Below are 22,100 nucleotides of genomic sequence, written 5' to 3' on the forward strand. Positions count from 1 at the left end.
ACCAGCTGGAGAAAGATAAGCTAAGTGAAAGCTAAATGAAAGCATTAGCAGACTTTTACAGAATTGCAATGTTAAATTTGCCATTTACCTGACCAGAAATATTCATCGTATCTAAAAATAAAAAAAAAGAAAGAATAAAGATTTAACATGGACAGTGTGCTTAGCCAGGCGAAAGAATATAATGAAATGTAAATATTGTAAATACTCACCAGGAGTTGAGGAATTGTAATTTGAACAGTCAACCTGCAAAAGACATACAAATATCTGGATTAAAAGGTGTAAGAGGTGCAGAGCAGAGTTACAAAGAATAACAGACCCCCAATTAGAGAAGAGCTCCGCTAATTAGTGAAGTAAGTGCACTTACTCTAAGAAAGAAAATTAACATAGTCAAGGTTCATGTTAGGGAAAGTAATTTAAAAATGTTATTTTTTCTTATATACTAGTGACAACTAACTAGAGGAGATTTGAACACAACCATATAACAGAAGAGGAGCTAACGTCCTGAAGCATAAGGGTGGGTGAGAGAGATTACAGAGTAGAATCTAAAAGGTTTAAAAGAGGCTAGAATTGTGATAATGTATTATTGTTTTTAGGTTCCTTAGCGAAAGACAGCGACAGAAGATAGCTGAGTGAAGGACCCATACAGGAACAGTCTCTTCTCTTCTCTTTTGTTATTTTATCCACTTTCCCCCGAGGTAATGAAAGGAGGTTCTGATTAAAGACCTACTGGCATTGCTGAGAGGGATTTGGGTACACGCATCTCTGTTCCTGTGCAAGAACCGGTAAGCCAAGGTCTAGCTTCGAGTTCTGACACAGTACGAAAAAACAGGAGGAAACTACCCTACTGACCTGAACACAATATGCCAGTTTCGAGTCCGCAATCACCCCAAGGTTTTTTGCCCTGCCCACCGAAGTTGGGAGCATGCCCATTGTATCTGGCCCCCAATCAGGTGTCCACAAGTGTGCCGTGTTCCCAAAGATGATAACCTTGGTTTTCCCTGCATTAAGTTTAAGGCAGTTTGATGCCATCCATGCAGCAATGACCTGCATACAATTATGGCATTTTGCACCAGTCTCTGCTTCAGCGCCTTTTTTAATTGATAACACAATTTGTGTATCATCAGTATAAGAGGTTAGCTGGAAACCAAATGATCTGATCAGAGGTGCCAATGGGGTAACGTAGACATTAAATAGTGTTGGGCTAAGCGAGGAGCCTTGTGGAACTCCACAAGGGAGAGAAAAAGGCTTAGAGCTGTCTCTGCCAAGATCAACTGTTTGTATTCTGTTGGCCAGAAACGATTTCAAAAGGTCCCAGGCCTTGCCATGGACCCCAACCGCCGATAAACGGTCCATCAGAACTTTATGATGGACCGTGTCAAAAGCAGCCGAGAGGTCCAGCATGATGAGTATGGCGGCCCCAAACTGATCTAAAGCCTCTCTGATCTCATCCGTGGATTTTATTAGCGCCAGTGCTGTGCTCCGTACGAAATCCAAACTGCGTGATGTCTAGTAGGGAGTTGCACTGAAGAAAACAACTAAGTTGACCATTCATGGCCTTCTCAATCATCTTACCCGAGAAGGGAACACAAGAGATAGGTCTGTATTTACTCGGGTCTGTGGGGTCCAAATTCTTTTTCTTTTTAGTAGAGGCAGGATAGAGGCTGTCTACCAGAGGCCTGGGAGGTGACCAGTATTGAATATAGAAGCAAACAGTGGAGTGAGAACTTCCCCAACGGTATCTGGGACTGCTTTCAACACAGAGACTGGACAAGGGTCCAAAGGAGAACGGGACCGAATCTCTGATATCAATTTGATGACTCATTGCTGCTCCAACGGATTAAAGTGATCAAACCTAGGGGAGCGCCCATTCTGCTCAACGCTCGCTGAAGACAACACCTCGTTGGTGGCATTAGATGTGAGAGTGAAAGAGGAGAAAATATTTTCAACCTTTTGTAAAAAGAAAGTAGCCAAGGTCTCACACAATTCAGTGTTCTTTCTATCTTGGGGCTGAAGACAATAGTGAGCATGGAGATAGTTTTAAACAAGGCATCCATATGTCTAATTTGTTCTCCAAAGTAAGCCACTTTGGTATGGCTAAGCACTTTCTTATAACTTGCAAGACCCCGTTTATTAGCTTCTCTGTCAGAGGTCTTATACTCTCTTCTCCAGGCTCTCTCCAATTTTTTAAAGTCTAATTTGTGTTTTTTTAGACTTTTGGAGTACCAGGGGGCTGAGGGCGCTGATCGCTTGGGGATACACCGCTTGTTGGATGCCAGTGTCTTACAAGCAGAATCCACCCAGTCTGTATAATTAATTGTGGCTTTTTTGACATCAGAGGAAGTTACAGGTAAAGAATTGTTTAGCATATGGTCCAAAGCAGCATAATCAATGTTCTTCCGCGCCCTTATCGCTAAAGCTGCCTTGGTTGAGGGTTTATGAGAACTATGCGTGGCTTGTTTGAGCTCAAATAGCACCGCCGAGTGATCCGTCCAAGTGAGTGATTCTACATTAACGTAGATCAGATTGGGGTTGTTGCAGCAGAGTGAGTGGGATCTAGCACTAACTGCCTGAGATCAACTCTGCTTAAGATCTGCTGAAGTTTCACATTGTCTGGATCAAGTGGGTCTTTGAGATAAAAATTAAAATCACCCATAACAGTAAAATACTTATTACATACTCTATCCTCTAAGAGGGAACCTATGGATTCTAGAAACGCACTCCTGGGTCCCGGAGGCCGATACAGGAGGATCCCATTAAATGTGTCATGATCCGAGGTTTGAATGTTAATTGCCAGTCCCTCGCATGACTGATTAGATACTTTAGTAAAAGTGGGTTTGAAAGAGTGGTAATAAATTGCTTCCAGCCCTCCACCTCTCTTAAGGAGTCTATCCTGAGTATGGCAGAAGTAGCTGGGGGCTTGGCTTTAACAAGCTCAGGCCCTGAGGCTTCACCAACCAAGATTCAGTAATACATGCTAATTTAATGTTGTGGTCTTTCAAGAACATTGCACATTCCACACTATGTTTGATGAGGGACCTGGCATTAAGCAAACATTTAAGGACATCAATGGCTTCCTCATCAAGCCCATCAAAAAAGTTAAACCCAAGAACTTCTTCAACTCTCCCAGATTTGTGGGAGTCCACCAGGTAGCTCTAGAGTGGGGCCTAAGGCTGGCACTGTTGTACCTTAAATACCGTTCAGCATACAAATTAGTCTCCTCAACAGTCTCTGCCAAAAATACATTGTGCATAAACAACTGAAAAAAATGTATGGGCAAAACGTTTTTAGTATCCACTCTACACCCTGGAGCACCAGTAAAGTCTGGCAATGCAGGTTGCACCATGCCTGGGGCAACCCAGAGGTCAGTTCTTCCAATGAGAAGTTTTGCAGCCCCAGACAGTAACCCAGATGCCTCTTGCTACACATAAATGTCCTCCTCTAAAACAGGCACTTCATCCACACTAAGGGGGTCATTAGGATGGCGGACGGACTTGCGTCCGTCCGCCACCCCTGAGTTTGAGGGACCGTCCGCATGGGCAGCGGCGGTCCCTCCATAGCAAGTAGGATGTGACCGCCACCCTGGCGGTCACATCCTGTATGTTTTACATTGCGGCGGATGCTGCTTGAAGCAGCATCCGCCGCAATGCAAAAAACGAAAGGTGTGCATTTGCATGCACAAAGCGGCAGGCACCGCGTGGTGCCTGCCGCTTCGTGCACGCAAGGGCAGGGGGGTACCATAGGTACCCCCCATGTGCACCCCCCACGCAACCTTCACCCAGGGGGCCCGCAACGGGCCCCCAAAGTGACTGTCCGTATGCTTTTCCACGGCGGAAAAGCCGCCGCGGAAAAGCATGACTCACCCTGCATCCTAATATGGCTGGCGGTGTCTGATAGACACCGCCAGCCATGTTATTGCTTTTCCGCCGTGGTCGCCTTCCGACCACGGTGGAAAAGCGGCGGACGGATTGGGAGACCCACCAGCCATCCTGATTTGGCGGTGGGTCTTTCAGGCCTCCTCGGCGGATTTCCCGCATACTCCGGGCCGGCGGTGGCTTCCGCCGGCCCGGAGTATGCAGGAAATCCGCCATCCTAATGACCCCCTAAGAGTGGCTTCATTATCCGAAAATCCCTTGTGGACAGAAAACTCACTGCCAGAATCCTCTACTCCCTCCTCTGCTTAGATGCAGAGTCAGTCTCTGAACCATGGTCAGAGGATGATTCAAACAGCATACCAACAACCTGCTGAGCAGTGATCGTGTGGCTACCTATAATCCTTACAAAGAATGAGACTTAACAAACGAGTCAACAACAACACACACTGTGCAAAATAAGTCATATACAAAGTGTGGCTTTATCACAAAGATCAATATACTCAAAAACAATATGACTCACTTGCCAGAGATAGCTACACACACCAGCACCTACTCTGCAGTGATACAGCAAAAACCAACAATATTCCACTAGAAAGAAAAAACAAAACCAATTACTCACAAGACAACACAATACACATCGAGCACAAATGCAAAAAGATTTCAACACTCACAAAACAGACGCCTTGGACAAAGGGGGCCTGTCCCAGCCGGCTTCTCAGCTCCCACCGGACCGGACACCTAAGGACACGCCCATCACCAGGGAGTTTATGTAAATGCTGTTCAATACACTTCACAATGACTTCCAGTCACTAAAGCAGGAGGTGGCTAGTGAAGTTAAAGAAATTCGCCGGGATGTTGATAAACTGTGGGAGAGGGTTGCAGCTATTGAGTATGGCGAGCACTCCAAAAGCAAAGAAATCGAATCCCTGCAACAGGAAACCATCCGCCTAAAGGACTAATAAATGGACCTTCAAGCGCACGCCGAGGATCTGGAGAATAGGTTTCGATACAACAACATCTGTGTCAGGGGGGTTCCTTTGCATGAGGAGGGGTCGGATGTGGCGGGCTACCTCCAGGGCCTCTTCAGGGACATCCTCGGCGATGCCCCAAACTTAGAGATCCGCATAGACCGTATGCATCGAGTGGGGCTGGGGAGGTGGGCTCCGGCCCCACCACCGGACATTCTAGCCTTCCTGCCAGACTTTGTGCTGAAAGAACGTATCCTGCGGGAGGCCCGGAAGAAACAACCTATCAAGCACCAAGACCATCCTGTAGCCTTGTACCAGGATCTTGCCTCCATAACCTTGCAAAAGAGAAAGGCCTTTAAGGAAGTGACATCCCACTTAAAAGATAAAGGGATGCTGTACTCATGGGGCCATCCCTTCCACATAATTTTTAAGTGGAACGGCAAACTGCAACAGCTGAGATCGGTCCAAGAAACCTGTGAACTTCTGGGCATCGGAGGTCGCAGCCAGGAGTCTTCTCCTTCCCCATCGCAGCAGCCATTGGGAAATGGGTGGCAGACAGTAGGACGCAGGCGCTCTCCCAAACCTGACACAAAGCCGGACCCAGCGGCATTATGCCAGGAGAGGGCATCAACCCTGGAGGTGGTGAAGCGAGACACTTCAACCCCTGAGTAAACGTGCAGACTCGAACGGAGATTTCATAGCACAGCGACATGGCTGACCCGAGGGGGGGGAGCCGGGGTCGACCAGGCTACACGTAGACCCTTCATTCTTCTTCCCAAGCGCCGGCATCATTGGAAGCAGGAGCTGGACAATGATATTTTGATGGGGATGTTCCGTTGGGGTTAGGGAGGGGGGTTGGAAGGGCTTGGGCCGGGCGTAGGGGGGAGGGGTGGGGGAAAGGGGTGGAACCGGTTTGTCATCCCACATCCCAGGAGGGCATCTCGCAGCAGCAAAACCCTAGGGCAAGGCTGCTCCACCCCACCCTGACACTATGTCGAGACCTAATTTGAAAGTTATTGCCCTCAATGTCAAGGGGCTCAACAATCCCATCAAGCGCAGAGCCATCCTATCCTACCTAGAGCACTCCGGGGCATCCATATGTCTCATACATGAAACACATTTGCTGGCCAGAGACTGGCACAGGATGCAATCCCGCGCCTTACCTCATCAATATTATTTCTCCACTACGGACAAGAGGGCGGGGGTTGCTATACTGGTCGCTAAACACTTCCAGGGTACAGTGGGGGACAAGGTGGCGGAGATTAAGGGCAGGGTTGCGCACACTGTCAAGGTGGGAGGCATGACTCTGGTCGTAGGGTCCCTCTATGTTCCTAATACGGGTCAGGAAACCTTTCTTAAGAATGCACTGTCTAAAGTATTACAAACTCAGGATAAATATGTTCTTATTGGTGGGGACCGCAACCTCGTTATGAACTCAGACCTGGACAGATCGGGCCGCCGCTACGGCTTGACGGAGGCGATCACACCAGAGGGGAGGGCTTGGTTAAGTCAGAGAGGGCTTCTGGACGTCTGGCGGGAGGCCCATCCCAAGAGCACACACTACCCATTTTAGTCACATGCACATTTCGCCAGGTTGGATCATTTTATTAGTTCCTCGGAACTTTACACACTAGTAGACAAAGTGGATATAGTCCTAGCCACACTCTCCGATCACAATGCTGTGACAATCTCTATCACCGTCTCCCGCACCTCCAAGTCTAAAGGAAAATGGAGGTTGCGGGAATCCCTCCTGCACCGGAAAGGGGTGCCCCAGCAGCTCAACAAATGTATTGCAGATTATCTCTCGACTAATGATCAACCCGATACACCTCTCCCTGTGCTCTGGGGGGATCTTAAAGCAGTTGTGAGAGGGGAATTGATAGCGCTCTCGGCAGCGGAAACCAGGGAGTGGAAAGAAAAGAGAGAACTACTCACGGCCCAAGTCACAGAACTTGAAAGAGTACAGGGTCGCACGGGGGCTCCCAGGATATGGCATCAATTAAAGGTGCAGATTAATCAATAGAGAAACGGACACTAGGTACACCTTTCGACCATTGGTCCAAAAGATAGGTCAGAGTATCCTCAAAAAACTCAATGCATTTGTTGGTTAGAGGTGCGGTATATCTGGTTCATCCGCCCCACATTGGAGTTATGGCAGTTATCATTGGATACTCCGAAGTAGTGATTTGCCAGCCTCATCCTGAGGCGCCTCTGGTCTAGGGTGCATTGCCACATTGCGGCAATAAAGATGTCCATCTTACCTAAAATTCATATGTCTTCCAAACCATTCCTGTTGGACCACCCCTGGGAACACTCCGCAGGCTACAAGATGCCATCCAACAATTCATATGTGCGGTGGAAGAGGCCGCGATGAGTAGGGACGTATCTCACAGGCCTCCAGACGAGGGGGGGCTGGGGATCCCTAATCTCCTACAATACTATCAGGCAGCCCAACTCCGTTACTTAGTGGAATGGAGGCGGCCTGAATCCGAAAAGAGATGGCTCTTTCAGGACAGAGCTATGGCGCCGGCTGCTCTCTGGAGGATACCCTTCCTGAGGCGAACGGACAGGCCAAAATATCTTAACAGATCCCCCATAACTCGCACGACTATGAGCATTTGGAACGAAGTCGCGTGTAAGAGTGGATTCACCTCATTCTCCTCCCCGCTGACACCTTTGCTTGACAACCCAGAATTTGAACCCGGGATGGATAGATTAGCGTTCTCACAATGGCGCGACACGGCGTGCAAATCTGCAGGTCACTTATTCGATCTTGCCCGCTTTCTTCAACTCTCAGACCTCACGCAGTTCTACGATCTTCCCAACCCAAGCAGATACCAATACTTCCAACTCCGACATTGGCTGACGCACCCGGAAATACGCCCGCTTGTAGGCAGGAAAATGACAGCTTACGAAAAATGGCTGGTCACTAAAGAAACGGATCGGAAGCTGATCTCTGAGCTCTACTGGATGATCTACCCGCCGACCCCTAAAATACACTCAGCTGGTCAGAAACGCTGGGAGGGAGAATTAGGCAGAGTTCTCTCAGACCAAAAGTTGCAGGCCATTTAGTACAGGGCAAACCACACCGCTAGGAATACGATGAGCAGGGAAGCAGCAGTCAAAGTAGCAAGCCTATTGGTATTTAACACTGGTCTGCCTGAATAGGGATAACCCTGACCGTAGCCCTACCTGCTGGAGGGTATGTGATGAAGAGGGAACACTGACCCATCTGCTATTGGATTGCCGGGAGGCGGAGGGGTACTGGATGGAGGTTCTCAATGAAATCGACAAACATTTTGACACTGAAATCCCTAGATTCCCAGCATACACACTCCTGAGACTAACCAATAAACTTACTTTCCCTCTGAAATCCATCCGAGGTAAACAGATGGGGTTAGCGATGGGGGCGGCAGTGCAACATATTTTGTCGCTCTGGGGTACACAGACACGTCCGACACACACCGGGTGTCTTCACACATTGTGGTATATAGCGGGCATGGAGTGCATTCAGGTTTCCCTCACTCCATCCCTGACCTCTTTCGCTACTACTTGGCAGCCAATGCTCGCAATACTGGCATCAGAATTCAACGAAGTCTTGTGCCCAAAATATCTCCGCCTCCTGAGACTTACAGACTCTTCAACGTCAGATGATACCACTGGGGAATAGACGTATCCAATACACAGCATGCTCTTCCCACACCTGGAGTAGCTCAGACACACCGGTTCCAGGAGGGGGGAGGGAGGGGAGAGGGGGGGGGGCGGGGGTTGTTGGGTTTCCGTTTCTTTAGTCAAAATGAGTTTATGTTTAGAGTACCTGACCGGGGTCCTTGCCCTGTTGGACAGTCCTGGACATTTGCGACACAGGCGGACCTTAACAACGCTAAACTGCTCAGCTGGCAGGCGAGGGAGTGTGGTGGGTCCCCATTCCTCTACAGATTATAAAAAGCTTGTACTGTGTTTTTCTTATTGTCTAAAACTCAATGAAATAAAGTTAACAAAAAAACAGAAGCCAAACGTACTGCTATTATTACACCATTTGCAAAAAAAGAGTAAATAGTAAATAGTACAAAAAATGTTTTCTTACCAAACACATGCAACTACACAGACTGCAGAACCACCAGTGACTACACCTTAACCCGGAACATCATTCTAAAGTGCAAAAGCCTTGAACTAGAATAAAAAGGAGAGATAAAACATTACAATTGCAATTCACAAGAAATAAAACAATTAACATTATAACACTCTATGTCACTACCCAAATGGCCTTCAAATAGGCCTAACAAGGATAAAAAAAAAAATGGAGGGTGATCTTGCCCAAGGGATCTGGTTGGGTTTTCTGCCAGGCCGATCTGTCCCCAGGTGCGGCAGAAAACAGCAGGCAGAAATGTGCCCCCATTGGAAGCGACTGTTGCCCAAGGGGTCGCTTCCATCTGCAAATAAAAGAATCCCTGGTGCCTAGTGGGATTTTCTGCCAAGGGCCTAAAAACCAGGCCGATCTGCCCCCGGGGGGGGGGGGGGTAGGGGGCAGGGGGGGCAGAAAAAACATAAACTAAATTCGACTCCTTTGGGGGGGGTCAGAAAAAACATAAACTAAATTTGCTCAATGGGTCGCTTACATTCACACTGACAAAAATCCCTGGTGCATTTCTGTTGCACTATCGTGATGCTGTGCGCAATCGTGCAGCAGGAATGCCCTGCCCCGATGCCTCGATGCACCATAAACACTCCCCACCCCCGGAGCAGGAAACACTCACCTCTACTCTCAACGCCTGGAAGCAAATGGCTTCCAGCATGTCCAGATGCTCCTTATGATGTCAGCACTTGTTGTGTTCGCTGACATCATAGGATTGCCGAGGGGGGTCGGGGTGACAGCGGAAACTCTTTTGCTTCCATCCCTGTTTGGGGGTGTATATGGACTACTCATGGGGGGAGCACCAGCATATCCCCTTTCGGTGGGTACCATTACGGAGCGGTTCCATCATGAGCACACGCCCTCCATGGCTCATGCTGAAACTGTTCCGTCATGATCATAGATGGGGTTAAGGCCGCTTTGTAAATATGGAGCAGGATGTTGCACCACGGGAGACACAAAAAAAGGGATTTTCTGGTGGCGCAATGCCCTTGTAAATATAACCCATAGCATCTGGAACTGGCTTTGGACACATGTACCTGGCCCCTTTAATTTACAGGTTCACCTGACTGGTGACTCCTGTGATGGATGTGTGTGGTATGAGTATAGAGCGAGTCCCCAGGGAGTGACTGACGACATCGGGCATATGTCAGAACACTAGAACTTGTCCCGCAGGACACTATATCCCTCCCAGACTTTATTGAAACGAAACACACAAGTCCAACTTGTATGAGAGAAGAAACAACAAAAGAAAACACCACTGAATCTCTCCAGGCAGTCCGCAGGACAATAGAGGATCGGCAAATAGGTGCAGCTGCCCGCACCCGGCCTCGAGGCATGCAATTTTTGTTTCACCAGATGATTATGGGCACAAGCTCGACGTGGATGGGGTCAGAGTCTCTGTGTGCATCGTTGTTTGATTTAGCCCACATTCAAGGCGTTGAAGAGATTCAAAACAGTGCAAACTGGAGAGTGCATCAGTAGCAGGTGGAGAAGTCCACTGCAGAGATTTCTTTGGACGTGCTCTGGCTTCATATACGGCAAACCCTCAGAGATGGAGGACGACATTGTGATGGATAGGAGTTTTCCTCAAAGGCCTTGGTGCTTCTCGGTATCCAATGGTGGAGCAGCTTCAGACTTCTCTCTTGTGCTAGGACCCCCACACCATGGAACTTCCTTGAGGGCCTTTACGCTGGGCTGTCATGGGACTGTGTGGGCTGTGTGGGGCCTATAATAGGCCCCAAGAAGGGGTGTCTGAGTAACGACCAATAGGGCCAAATCCAAGTTGTTTGTTTAGCCACAAAGGTTGATTATCTTATGCCCTGGGTTCTCTCACCATCAGGACTCATGAGCATGAGCATCTTCCAGATAGTCTTTGGGTGACCAGTCTCCCCCTGCGACCTCAGTGCCTCCTGGTGCCTGCCATGAAGCGGCTGCAGATGCATCTCTCGTGCCAGGATACACTCACACCCGAATTCCCACGAGGCCCTTGCCCCTGGATTGCCACAGGACTGCGTGGGCTGTGCGGGGCCTCACTTAGGCTGCGCAGAGTGTCACTGCGGAACTCCCAATAGAGCCACGTCCAAGTCACTCATGCAACCCCAAGGGTGGATGGTACAATGATCGAATATGCTCTCTTCAGCAGATCTCAGGTACACAGGGTCTAACAGATAGTTTCTGGGTGCCAGCCTCCAACAGCTCCCGGGATGTCTTGTTACTTTCCAAGTGTTTCACAGGCATAGGGCTCCACTCTGGATGTAAGGTGCTCCTTAGGTGGTTCTATTGATGCACTTGGCAATTATGACACTCACTGATGACTATCAGTGATCTTCTATCACACGCCTTTCTCTCCTCTCCTTTCACCTACTATCACACAGCATATACATCTTAATTCCACAACGTGCCCTCTTGCTATAAATATATTGCCTAAAAACCAAGCGGCCCTTGAAGAAAACCAAAGACTCATCCACAGCTATTTCTTTCCCTCGAGCATAGATCTCAGAAAAACGATCTACAAAAGATTCAATGACAGGCTGAATCTTAAAAAGACAGTCACAATTAGGGTGCTCTCATGGGAACGCTAAACTATTATCGACAAAATGCAGCCTCCCAAGCAGAAGCACGTATCGATCATGACTCATGATTGCGAGAAATATAACTGTTGTCATCAAGGGACTAGTAGACCATTATGAAGACATCAATGGCTTCCTTATCAAGCCTTTGCTATGCCTTTGCTATGTGGTACTGTGGCCTCGAGCGACAATCTTCTGCTCATCACTGTTTCTTGCAACATGGCATTGTGCCACTCTCTTCTCTTCCTCTTTAATCTTCTTCTTAATGGTGTGGCAATGTGACATCTTACCACGCTCTTCTCTTGACGTGGCATCATGCCACTCTCTTCTGCCCGTTACAAGAAGGGGGGTTGAACCCATATAGTCACGGGGACCTGGGTGCTGAGTGGTACATATAAGGCGGGTCCCCGTAAGAGAGGAGAGTGTATTGTGGACAACATACACTAGAAATATATCAAAAAATATATAAACAAATACAAAAACAAAACTTATTGCGATTGGTAATTTTATTTATTACCCAATGCTCAGTGATTGCCGATTGACAATAATTAATCACATCAGTTCATAGATAGTAAAGCCCCAAGGGAGGAAAGGGAGGGAAGTGGTGCTCGGGGAGGTGTTAGATTAAGGAAAAGTGACACAGTATCAAAAAGGTAATGTAATACCAATTAGCAAACATAGATCAGAACAATTATAATACAAAAGCCAAATTAAAGGCAAATTACAAAATTGTTCATAAAAGTGAAATTCGACGGTCACATCTAATTATTAGATAAATCAGGGGTGTGCCGGAATTTCAACAAAGGAAACAAGTCGAGGTTTCGACCCCTAACAGTAGGCCAATTGAAGTCCTTTCACGGGGTCTTCATCAGGACGTCACAAAGGGAGAAGGGACCATGGGGCAGTTCATGGAGTACGGCCCAGCCGGGCTCTGTACATGGAGAGACGTGCCACGCTGACCGTCGTGGTCAGTCTAATGAAGTGGAAACCTCTAGGTCGATATTTGTTCTAAACGTCTGGGGTCCAAGAGAAATGTAAGAACGCGGCAGAGACAGAGACAAATCCTGGTTGTGAAGTAATTCTCATAAAAACAGGGCAAAAAACCGCAATCTACTTAAAGACGTATTGGCAGCATCAGTCACCGATACACGCTGGGGGTGTATATATAATCTATAATTCCCCTCAAGGCGGGAAATGGTTTTTCCGTCCGTTTTAATATGAGATGAACGGACAGAACGGGCAGCCAGCGTCTGCACGATTCTTCACTTAAACTCCGCCGTGGCAGCAGCGCGGAGTATAGGGGCGGGGCCAACCAATGTCCCGGGAGTGAGTAGTCCCCCTCAGGTCGGGAGTTCGTTTTCCGACTATTTCGATTCTATTTATATCACGAGGGGAGAGGACAAAAACGGGCAGCCAGCGTCTGCTCAGATTCTTACAAAGAAACTCCGTGACAGCGTAAGGGCACCACGACCGCAGTGTGGTATATAGACCAGCCTCCATGCACGATCAGCGGTGGGAGCATGGTTGCCTCATAGGACATGCTGGTCTATGCTGCAGCACTGGTACTATGGTCAGGTACTGCCTAAAACCCCCTCCCTTCCATAGGACATATACCCTTGGTGAAATGATGGACCCTGCCCACTCCATTTGAGGCTCACTTTCCCCCAAGGCAAAAAAATGCAAACACCACAACTGTTTGGATTAGGGGTCGTAGTAACCCCAGCAGTATTTTATTACATAAAATCATAAAAACATTAATAATCATTTTATTTACATTATGTAAAATACACACAGAAAGTCCAATATATTGATAGGTACATGATGTCAATTGGCTAACCTTAATATGTTTATAGTACACAGCCAATCCTATCGTAATCTAAGTGTTTAATATATTAACTTTCTGCGCATCCCTGTTAGAGCCTACAGAAAGTCCAATGGCCAGGTCCCCACCTCCTTACCGGTGTGACCTTGCATAGGGGGTCCAGCTTATCGGATGCATACCTCCCCCAGCCCCCTCTACACCTTCAATGCTAAAACTCCATAAAAAAGGGGCGAGGCAATTATGCCTCCTTGCGCCCATGAGCGCATGTGGGGATTGGCCAACTAGCCTACTGGAAGCAAGACTTCCCTTCCCCCCCGCACCCCTCCAGCCAACCGGCTGTAACTGTCCCTGGAGTTCCATGAGAGACCCTCTGTCTCACCCTCGGACGTCCCCATTTTACAACAGTGATGCCCGCTAAGGACCGAAAACTCTGCTCACCAATGATGACCTTACAGTCTGACCGGGGAAAAACCACATAAAAATACGACAAATTAGTTATCCTGAAATTAAACTGTTCAATTAGGAAAATATATTTTTTTTATAGAAACATTAAGAAAACAACAACAAACTATGTATATCATTTTACATTACTCCTCCTGTAAACGGAAAAACATCCTGAATAAACCATAACATCTGTCTTAGGGGATGGTGGGTGGGTAAAAAGCTTTTCTGGGGCCTCAGCCTGAGGCCTTGTCCCTGCGTATCGTGTCGGCGGCTGGGGTGCGGTGAACAGAGACTGTTCGCTCTGTTTCCCAGCTTTTTCATCTTTTAGGTGCCAGGCAAGATGGTTCCAACCGGCTTGCCTGACATTGCTCCAACGCGTGAACCGGAAGCACTTGAAATTGCTTCAGGTTCATGCCCGGATACCCAATCAGGTGTGATGCTCCAGGGGAGGCAGGACGCCATATCACTACTGTGCATGGTGCTCCCTGTCTTCCCCTGGGTGCAGGGGCCCCGCATGACAGTCATAATGGCGTCGTGCCCGAGCCCAGCCCGCCTTCCAATATGGTCTGGTACTGCCTAAATCCCCCTTCCTTCCATAGGACATATACCTTTTGTGAAATGAGGGACCCTCCCCAGTCCCTTGGAGACTCGCCACCCCTCACTTTCCCTCAAGGCAAAACAATGCAAACACCACAACTGTTTGGATTAGGGGTCATAGTAACCCCAGCCATATTTTATTACATAAAAACTTAAAAACATTAATAACCATTTTATCTACATTATGTAAAATACACAGAAAGTCCAATACATTGATAGGTACATGATGTCAATTGGCTAATCTTAACATGTTTCTAGTACACAGCCAATCCTATCGTAATCTTAGTGATGAAGATATTAACTTTCTGCGTATCCCTGTTAGAGCCTACGGCAAGGTCAAGGACTAGCGTCCCCAGATCCTGATGCAGTTAGGTCCCCACCTCCTTACCAGCATGACCTTGCCTAGAGGGCCCAGCTTACCGGATGGATACCTCCCCCGGGCCCCCACTATGCTCTCAACATTAAAACGCCGCAAAAAAGGGTCACAGCAATTATGCCTCCTTGCGCCCTTGAGCACATTCACATATGGGGATTGGCCAACCAGCCTACTGGAAGCGAGACTTCCCTTCCCCCACACCCTGCAGCCTACCAGCTGTAACTGGAGTTCCATGAGAGACCCTCTGTCTCTCCCTCGGGCGTCCCCATTTTACAATGGTGATGCCAGCTAAGGACCGAAAACTATGCTCACCAATCATGACCTTAACACCACAGGTCAGTATAGTTACTCGACGATCTGGCCTCCCCACTCTGCTTACTGGAAGGTTATGTCCTGTGCCTTGCTCCCTCTAACCATGCCATTATTTTTTCAATGAATATCTGGTTGCCATGACTTGAGAGTTGAAACCCATCCCACAGGAAAAACTGCTCCCCTCGGATGCACCCATCACCTATAGATCTTAGCTTCGGGGTCCTGAATAACTTTTCCATTTTCTTGTTAATCCCTTCAACCGAATTATTTAGAGCCCATACAGACTCACCCCCTCTCCACTCCTATCTAGGAATCATATTGGACCACACTATCAATGACTCGGGCATCTCTTTGTCAACCACCCTACTTCAGTCAGCAGCGCCTCATATACGCCCCTCCGCCCCAGATGCACTAGGTCGTTTGTTACCCCTAGATGCAAAATCCAAACCGCAGGAGGCCCTTCACCTTTTTCCAGGGAGCGTGCCACCATAGGTCCTGAACTGACATAGTCGCCAACCACCCTGCCTTTGAAATGAGATTATTGCGCCTGCCTGGCGTGCCATGGACTCATAGGAACCTGCAACAAAAAACTGTTTTAACCTTGTTGGACTTGGCCCTTTTGGCAGGTTCACCCCTAAACGTTTTGCTTTTTAATGTGACTTGATGTTAGTGATTTTAGCTTTCTGCACACTTTAACACTGTGTCCCAGTGTAAAGTGCGTGCGCAGTCTGAGTGTGTGTGGTGAGATTGGCCTGCCCTCCCATAGGAATGCATGGGGGAGATGTGTGTCCATGGTAATTCCTGGTGTAAGAGGAGTACAGGTGTGAGTTTGGTATGTGCGATCTCGTGAGAATAAATGCTGCGCAATGGGGTCTGCCCAGTGGTGAATAGGGAGATCTGCATGTAGATGGGAGGGAGGAGTTGCACCTGGGACCTGAATAGGAGCTGAGCAAAAACAAGTGCTCAAGTACTCCAAAACCAGTTGCATCTGGTTTTCCCTAAACCCCGTGCTAGGAGACAAAGGAAATGTGGGTATAAGAAGGGGCTGTGATCCCATGTATGTTGTTCTCTTTTTCCTGACTGGAGGGGGGCCTGCTGCTGCTGCTGGGTGCCAGGAAGAACCTATACTGGGGTCTGCCTCCCTGCTGGAGGGCCCTGTGAGCTGGACCCTGGGCCCAGCCTTTGCCCCCCCTGCACTCTGAAAGACTTTACTGAACTTTGCATTTAAGCGCCTGGGAAGCGCTTTATTCCCTTTCCTGGTGAGCGCTCTATTTCTATTCCAGAGGAGCAGCGCTCCTGGTTGTTTGCAATGCAGCCCAAAGCTGCGATCACTTGGAGAGGGGAAGCCCCGGTGTGGAGATTCCCCCCGCAAACCCACGTAATTATGGCGCGGGAGCCCACCCCGCATAATTGCTGCTTGTTTGGTTTGTTTTTGAGTGGGTGCCCACCGCGCTCATTCTTTGATAACTGTGTCCAAGCGGGTGCCCACCCCGCTTTATATTATAATTCAAGAGGGAGCCTACCCCTCATCTACACCGCATCACTGCCGCGGCCCGGGACAGCAGGGAAAGGCCGTTGCAACCTAGGAAACCCAGGAAGTCAGGCAGCCTCAGAGGAGACATGGGCGGGGCTTAATCAGGAAGCAGGGAGCAGCGGATGCCTACCCCGCGCACCTGCGTGGGCCCGTGAACCGGACGGCGAGCACCAAGGTGGCATTTGCACCTGGTGCCCCCGAGAGCAAGGGAGAGCCCCGTGGTGCCGAGTGAGGCACGGTGGAGTGCTGCAGTGGCTGGCTGGGCTCCCATGTGTAGAGGAGAGCCTTGCGTCTACTGATAGAAACAGAACCCCGCAAGTTAACACAGAAGTTGGAGCGGTGAGTGCTCCAGGCCAGTAGCTCCCTGGCTTGAGGGAAGCCTGCAGCCGGTGAGGAAAACCGGCCGGTACAGTGCATGATGTGAGGTGGGGCTCCTGTATAAGTGAGGGAAGTCCCGCATGCCACCCAGAGAGGAGAGAGGCAGCGCAACGTTGCTACCCGGACAACATGGACACAAGAAGAGCACTCGGCCGATGGGTCCTGAGCAGCACCGCAGGACAGCGGGCCACTCCACGGTGGCAGCAGAGATCACTGGACCCCGAGCTGCAGCGGATGGCTGCTGACTACTTGCTCAGCCCCAAGGAGTGGCGAGTGGGGCGGAGCCCCTCTTCTATTTCTTCTTTGGTTGTGTTCACCCTGCACAGCAGCGCCAGTGCCATTTTCATTGGGGGCATTTTGTTTGGAGAAGGGGGGTGAGTTACACTCCCCCAAACCCCAGAGCATTAACGGGCAGTAGAGTGTTGCCAAGGCAGCCAGAGGGCCAGCTAAGAGGCCCTAGGTTTTACACTCCCAGAGAGGACCCCTGACGGCCCGTGGAGGGCCAGTGCCATTTTTCACCAGCTGCCCCCCTGGCAGAGAGCTGCCGCTACATTGCGTTTAGAGTCCCAGAGAGGGGCTCAGAGGGCACAGTGGTGCCAGGGCTCATTTTACAGCTGCCCAGCCAGTAGTTGGCAGCTGCCACGTTTAGGCCAAACTCTTGCGCGCTCTTGTTTTGCTGCATGCGCAGCCTGCCCTGACTATTTTGGACATAGGTTGTCGTAGCCCTGTGAGAGGCCAGTTGGCCGGGGGACAATTTTCCTGTGTTGTGCCCCTGCCTGGGGCGCACTGTGTTTATGATGGTCAATACCTAATGTATTTATCCTGCCACACTGTTTATGCCTAAATATGATGTCTAATGCGCAATGCCTTGATGCCTGTTCTATACCTCTAAATGATTAGGAGGTTGTTTTTCCTATTATGGTTTATGCTAGTCAGTTTATGTTTCACTGCGTGACCTATGCCAAAGGTGGTTAGTATTGCGTGGTGTGTTCCTACCTTTCACCAGTGGCTACTGGTTGTGTTTTGCAATTATTATGTTGTGCTTCAGTTATTCTAGGTTCTACATCTATTAGTTCTACTAAGTGCTGATTCTGACAGTGGTCCATGTGGCCCTGTCATGTGTATATAATCCCCTGCAGATACTGCTCAGTGCCAGTTGGCACAGTGTACCTTGTGTGAATATGATCTAATGTGTTTATGGTAATACAAAGGCTATTTTTATTAACCCTGGGCATAGTTTGCGAAGTAGCGCTAGGCGTAGTACCCTGTTTGCACTGTGCAAGATGCCGTTTTCAATGATTGCACAGTGCGGACAAGCATCCGGCACTATGCAATCATTGAAAACTGTAGTTTTCTGCCACTCGAGGAGATTTTTATTTGAGTGACAGCTTTCTCAACACGGACTGGTAGTTTCTCATCGCGAGCGGTCGTGAGCATACCCAACCACTCGCAATGAGAAACCTGACCTCCCCGCGTTGAGAATCTCACCAGGAGGTTTATTTTCCACGTTCGCGATCGGCAACTTGATATTGCTGATTGCGAACGAGGAAAAGTCTCGCCCGGATGTCATTTTGCTTGCTTGTAGTCGCCAACTTGACGTTGAGGATCGCGGGCATGCAAAAATGACCGCTGCAGTTGCGCAAACTTCGCAAACTACGCGAGCATACCGTAGTGCTTTGCCCAGGCCTAATTTTTATATATAACCTTGTGTGGAGTTCCGTTTTGTGATGTGCCTAGTGTGTTGCTGCTGTGTGTGTTGCGCAAACCCCTTACACATTGCCTCTGGGATAAGCCTGACTGCTCGTGCCAAGCTACCAAGGGGGTGAGCAGGGGTTATCTTGGCGTGTAACTCCCTTGCCCTGACTAGAGTGGTGGTGTCTGCCTGGCTTTGGCGCAAGCCTTAGCCAACCAGAGATCCCATTTCTAACATTGGTGATCAGCGGTGAGGATAGAACTTGTGTGCAATACCACAGCGACAACTGGTTGCACTACAAACTCTGCATTTAGATAATCAAGTGTTTGGGGATTATTGTTTTTGAGTCTTATTTTATTCTTTCTCCTAAGAGTGTCATTTTTGGATTATGTATTCTTGCTTCACCTCAGACAGCTAGGTCCCCTGTGTTGCACGTATCTCTGACCGTCCTGCCAAAATGGAGTCTGCTTTTCATTTCTATGGTCTGTTTAGATATACAGTATGTGTGAGTTGGTAGAGTTCTGTGAAGAGAGAGACATAGCAGTGAGTGGATCAGACACCCACAGATTCCATTTCTAACAAATCTCCTTACATATGACTGGCCGATTAGCCACACCTCCTGTTCCCTGTGGTCCCTGGCGTGCACCTGGTCTGTAACATGCACTGCTTGAAGATGACCCACTGAGCGTTGTCTTCCTGCCTGACAGGATGTTGCCACCTTTGTTGGACAGTGGACCCATGCAGGCTTCCCCCCTGCATCACAGGATGTAGAAACTGCAAGAAACATGAAAGAGGAAACAACCGTCAGTGCGTTATTGTGACACTTCTACAGCATTTGTAGGCACACATAGCGTTTATAACAATTTGAGGACCATCTCCCAATCCTTTTCACCTCACTCCCAGAGAATCCCCTGGCCACTGCTTCAGTGGCGGCCCCTATTCTGAAAGAGTGGGTCCCAAAACTGCCCGGGTCTAACCCGGCTCTCTGCATGGCTAGGTCATGACCTTTTTGAACTGGAAGATAGTGAGGGGAGACCCATCTGCATGCACCAATAGTGGCCCACGTGCCCCCTGGACGTTGCACCTGAAAGTTCTCCAGCCTGGCGACAGGGCAGCAAATGCTCCCTTCAGCCCTACACAATACCACTCCTTCACCCCTGCCTTCTTCATCAGTTTTCAACCTGGGTATAGATATCAAAAGTGAGTCGTCCTGAAGCAGCACGTGGGCCAACTGGAGCCCCCCCCCCCTGCCAATCCATTTTGTTTTTTGCTACAAGTTCCCCTATCCTAAAAGCGCCATAGAATGTTAAACAGAAAGCTGTCTGGAACAAAAGTGCTTCCCCAGCTGAAGTGCACACCTGGTGCAAAGCATCCATCATTGTGGCCAATGTCTGAATACCTATTGGTCTCCTTATGTCGGGCTATCCCCCCTGTAGGTATTGCCACCCTTTTAGGCCTTCCACACTATGAAAGTGCTAGTGCTATCCCTCCTTTCCCTAGTTTTTGCAAAGAAAGAAATGGCTGCCATATGCCGCCTCGCCGATGCTACTGAGCGCGCCTCATCTCTCATGGCCCTAAAATAGGAAATGACAGACTCAGTGTTGTGCCATTTTTTCCGCCAACTGTCCCCCAGAAAATAGCAGTAAGCCCCAAACGCCCCTTGGTATGCCCTCCTGGCCCAGGGTGCTAGGCTAGCTGCCAGGAGGTCCAATAACTGGGGAAACCAAGTTGCCAAAACTGTTCTGAGAAGGGTATTAGGGTTCTCTGCCGCCTCTGGGTGATGAGACCTGTATACCTGCATCTTAAAGTGAGAGAGAGCATCAGCGGCGTGGTTTGAACGTTTGGCTATAACCAGCAAATTCATTCTCATGCACAACAGTATTAGCTCCTTCAGTAAACGCGGGATCATTTTACATTTTGCATTCTGAATATTTATGCATTCCACCCCAGCCATGTTATCGGACCAGAAGACCACTGATGGATTTCTCAGTTGTCTGGCCAAACTGGCAATGCGACCTGGATGGGGAAAAGTTCCAGGAAGCTTATGTTTGTTGTAAGCCCTGTGTCCACCCACCATGCTGGCCAGCGTTGTGCAACCCATGCTGTACCTAGAATGGCATCAACACCCTTACTACCTGCTGAGTCGGTCATCAGACCCATCTCCGCGCTGGTCCTGGGAGCAGCGTGCCACCCAACCCTACCATTGCAATCGCACAGGAATGCTTTCCAGATCCGCATGTCCTGCTTGACCTCACTGGACAGTCTGGTGTGATGATGCTTCTCCCTGAGTCCTGATATGGCCTGTGCGATGGTGCGTGAGAAAGTTTGTGCCATAGGAATTATTCTCAAAGCAAAATTCAATTGTCCCACAACTTGCTGTAACTGATGAACGTAACCTTATCTTTTACCTAGCAATGCTGCAAGGCAGTCCCAAAAGCCGCTATTTTAAACTGCAGTAGACGTGACACTCCCTATACTGAATCCAACTCAATCCCTAGGAACTCAATTTCCAATTTCCAAAGTCTCGCATGAGTGCATAGAACTTCTGCAATCCCCACCCGCACTCCTGTGAATCTGGCACCCCCAAGAGGAAGTCATCCAGGTAATGCAGTACCCACTGGTGCCCAGTCGCTTGCCGAAAACCCATTCCAAAAAGGAGCTCAACTTCTCAAAATATGGGCAAGACACTGAACATCCCATAGGCAAACATTTGTCCACGTAATACTTCACCTTGAATTGAAAGCCCAGTAGTTGAAAATCAAATGGGTGCACTGGCAATAGGCGGAAAGCTGACTCAATATCTGATTTTGCCAACCAAGCACCGCCCCCCAAACCTTTGAGTATCTCAACTGCCTGATCAAAAGAAGCGTACTTGACACTGCATAGGTCATCATCAATGGCATCATTTAGTGACACAACTCTGGGGACCAAGAGATTATGAATCAATCGGAATTCCCCTTGCTCTTTTTTGGGCACTACCCCTAGGGGAGCAGATAAAATCCTGCATTGGGGGGCCTCAAATGGGCCAGCTACCCTGCCCAACCGAACTTCTTTCTCAATTTTTGCCGCCGCCACCATTCTGGAAGTGTGACACCCCTAAATACCCTGGCGTGGGGATCCTGAAACCATCCCTGAAACCTTCTAACAGAATTCTCGCAGACTTGGGGCAATTGTAGCTGTTCAACCATGGGATCAAAGTGCTGGTTATATTAGGATATCCGGCCTTACTGAGGGACATACTCTCAGACATGTTTTTTGCCTCCTTTGTCTTTTGTTTTCTTAAAATGCTTTGACTCTGGATGTGAGGAGTTCCCACAGAAAGAACATGCGTGCCCACTGCTCTGTTACATGAGCGCCTGTTAAAGTCCCAGCACACCCCTTCACTTTTACCTCCGCCCT

The sequence above is a fragment of the Lissotriton helveticus genome, chromosome 2_1 (genome assembly GCF_964261635.1).
Source record: "Lissotriton helveticus chromosome 2_1, aLisHel1.1, whole genome shotgun sequence".
NCBI lineage: Eukaryota > Metazoa > Chordata > Amphibia > Caudata > Salamandridae > Lissotriton > Lissotriton helveticus.